At 31.7% G+C, this 4,026-nt stretch overlaps 1 pseudogene; it reads right to left on the reverse strand.

Moving 5' to 3' along the window:
• Positions 1–251: 251 nt before the first annotated feature.
• On the reverse strand, positions 252–3,320 carry LOC149563051 (magnesium-chelatase subunit ChlH, chloroplastic-like; annotated as a pseudogene).
• Positions 3,321–4,026: the final 706 nt, after the last annotated feature.

The raw sequence follows: 4,026 nt of genomic DNA on the forward strand, positions 1-4,026 counted from the left end.
GGGGAGGGATTTTTTTTAGATGTCATTGAAAATGCCTTGCTAAACATATGTGCAAAATGTGGACACACATATAAGATCAGTGAACTGTTTGACAAATGATTCAAAAAATTGTAAATCATGTTTGATGATTTTAAACTATAAACAAAATGGACTTGCCGACAAGGCTTCAAATTTTTTTAAGAAAATGCAATCGACGAACTGTTTGACAAATTATTCAAAAAACTATAAATCATGTTTGGCATGATTTTAAACTATAAACAAAATGGACTTGCTGACAAGGCTTCAAATTTTTTTAAGAAAATGCAATTGACATCTGGTATACTTTGGTTCACTGCTTCTACAAGGATCCTCAACACGGAATATATCTCTTCCTCGGGTCTATCCAGGGAAGCTATATTGAAAAGAGTAGCAAAAACTTCCATTGCAGAAGGTGGTTGCCCTATAACATGCAATTCACAAGTTAATAGTTGAGATTCAATTTCCATGATCTTACCCTAAACTTTTCCCACCAAAGAATCCCTCTCTTTAGGCTGAAGTTTTGCACCTTCTTCTAGTAGAACAACATCTTTCTAAAGGTTGCATTGATTAGCAATATTGGTGATACTATTGATTATCTATGTGCCTCTCCCACTATCCTTAAGTAATTGATAAGAATTGATAAGATCACTTAGTTGTTTCAGACCCTTATACAATCCAATGTTCTCTGCTAGAGGTGTCAAGTAACTAAAGGAGTTAGCATAGCTCTGGCATTTTTGTATGGTAGCCTTAGAGGGATTGTTGGTAGCATAGTAGTATATATTAGGAATGTTTCCTATCAAACTATTAGGATAATAGACATCATTACATCCCACTTGTTTACCAAGCATGAACTTTAAGGACCCTTGAGTCTCAAAATGTAAGACTATTAGCTTTGAAAATTTTCTAAATGAAAGAGTAATAAGAAAAAATCCATGGTGTGGACTTGTTGATTTGCAAAAAGAAGCCTCATGGAGTCACCTTCATAACCTAAAGTTGGCTGCACTTCAATAAAGACATTTCCATACTATTTTCCAAATACTAATAAGTTTTCCCCATCAAAATTGAGGTTTCTAGGTAGCTTTCCCTAGTTAGCTTCCAAAGCTTTTGCATAAGAAGTCAGCTACTGATACTCTCTTACATTCATTTTGCAAGCAATATTAAGATTGGGACTATTAAACCTAGCCTCTTTGTCATCAATTATATTGAAGAAATATTTAACATGTATAGCACTTGTTTGTTAGCAACATTTTCTCTTTGAAAATATGATATTCAAGGGTGCACCTTGTATAGAATTTGGAGAGTGACATTTTCTACCCCCATTTCTACATGATGTATTTCATAAAAGATAATGAATATAAATACCATAGAATGTGTAATTTGTATAAGGGATCAACCTAAAATAAGCAAATGAATTTACAGTTAGAACCATAACAACTAACAAGGATCAATTCTTCACTCTCAATGTCCTGTTGATTAAACAACTTTCCATTTTCCTCACCTTTTTCTTTTTCCCTATTCTCCACCTCCTTCATCTTTAGATATTCTGAAAATAATACAATGAAACATTCATGTTATCATGAAACAGATTCTTGACAAATCTAAAAGCAATGATTGCAAGCAATACCCAAAATTGCCAAACACTCAAAATAGTACAGTCTAAATTGCTAAATAAACAACAACATGATTTTCTAGAAATTTAAAGTCAAGTTTTGTTCCTTTATTTTTTTTTCAGCAACAAACCTTGTCCATTCATGATCACTACATCAATGACATAGTCTACATTATAATAGTGCATGCCCACTTTCAGATTTCATCACCAATAATCACCCCAAGAACATTGTCCCTCTTTAAAACAATTTAGCTGCTTCAAGGAGTGTATTTAACAACAAACCAATTGCAATTTCCTAACTATTCACCATTGTAGTAGAGGATTAAATTGTTTTCCTCCTCTTCCACATCATTTAGTGAATGTCTTGAATCTAAAAAATATCTTGATGCCTTCATCTCCTAGTCTAATTTCTTCCCATGAAGTAGTGTTGGTGGCATAGAGCCATGGATGCTGATAAGGGTTTACAAGGAAAAATCACTATAATGTAGTGCTTCGAAATGAGCAGTCAGCATACTTGTAGTTGTGTGGCAATGACATACACAAGGAAATATGGCTCCTTCACTTGAGGCATCCTACAAAATAATTTAGGTTCATTTTTTTTATGACCCATGGTTTAAAGTTACCAATTATGATTCTTCTACACACTAAATTTAGTCTGGTAGTATTTTGTCTTACTTTTACCTTGGAGTGAATCGAGTTATTTTTACTTTCATAGGGTATGTTTCTTAGTAATAGTAAATGAGCACAACCCAACTCATTGAGAAATGGGATGAATAGTGCATTGAGGCACGAGTCACTTAGTAAATTCAAATTATGTGATTTTTGTGGAAACCAATTGGCTAGAACTCAGTTCTTTGTTGGATCGATACAACTATTCAGTTAGGAAAATGAGAGATCGGTTACAAAAAAAAAATGAATAAATAGAATTTGAACATTACTCTCAATCCATAAATTTTGTGCCTTTCAAATGTCTTATTGTTCATCAAATCAAATCATGCCCTTTCCGTACATTGTTGTTGCTCTCACATAAACATGGTATTGCATCTCTGATTATTGTTTCCATAATCTTATTATCTATTATGTAGCATCAATGATCATGTTCAGCATTCATATAAGAAATAAAATTCTTCTTTAGTCATTCTATAATGCATTGATGTCATTCATTTAAATTTATTTTGATTGCTCCTTATTAGTAGTTGTCCATTTTTAATAATATATTGCCACTTTTCTCTCAATATAATGGTCGTCGTAAAAGAAGTCATTTACCATAATAATAAGACATATTGGTGCCTTCCTTATTACATCAATTCATCTCAATGGTCTCTGCTTGAAAAAAATAAAACAACCAACATTGCATTTGATAGAAATTATTACAACACATTACTGTCGCTGCCTATATCACTCTTATTATAACCGTTGGTATGTTACTGTTTAAATGCATTGCTAGTATTACTTCTAGCAGGTTATATTATGTTTACCATTTAATATAATCATAAACGCATCTGCTTCATACTTTGTTCAATTAAGTCCATCATCCTCTCTGAGATATATAACGCTCTAATGAATAGATGCGAGCTTGCTGAAAAGAATCTCCTTTAATGCCCTTACCATATCCACTTTATTTTGGGCAATATCCTAACATACCTCTCTTGTTTCCATTATGATGTAAGCTTCCTGTAGATTCTTTTGACATGGCTCCGTTCACTTTAAAACTAATTTGATTAATCAAAGTGCTGAAGATATTTGGATAAGGAAGTAAATTCCCTCTCTTGTAGTATTCCTCTTCTAGCATTACTTTACTTTCTAAAAAAATAAAAATGCAAGGAATAGATTACTTGGAATTTAAGAATTAGATAGGACAATATTCAGTCTTTGTTGAAAAGTAGGATATAACTAATAGATCTCCTACTATTTCTGTAAGCTTGCTGCAACCATCTTTTATATTATCTCACTTTGAAATTATTTATGTACTTTGTTGCAACCATCTTTTATATAATCCCTGTTTTGGATGATGTGTCTACTAGATGTTGTGGAATTACCAAATATCCAATGAAGAAAATAATTCATTTCATTGTATTGATTGAATTTCTCCATTCTTGGTGTATCTTGCGTTGTTATTATTTATATTTCTGCAATATGTTTAAGTTTGTTAAGGATGTCATCTTACAATTTTTTTATTATTATTAGTCCCGCCTTAAAAGGCAGTGACTAATGTTTTCGGTTGAAAGCATTGGTATTAACTTTCCTTAAAAATTGTGCATGATAAAATATTTTCTATAGTTTATCATAGTTCTTTATCTCTTTATTTTTATTTTAAATTGTGTAAAGAATAATTCTATTTTTTGATTGGTCGGTCTTATTTTTGTTGGGGAATTTATTATTTTTTCATTCAAAAATTC

Source organism: Cupressus sempervirens, chromosome 4 (assembly GCF_028749045.1).
Source record: "Cupressus sempervirens isolate cs-2001-9-10 chromosome 4, ASM2874904v1, whole genome shotgun sequence".
In the NCBI taxonomy this organism is placed as follows: Eukaryota; Viridiplantae; Streptophyta; class Pinopsida; order Cupressales; family Cupressaceae; genus Cupressus; species Cupressus sempervirens.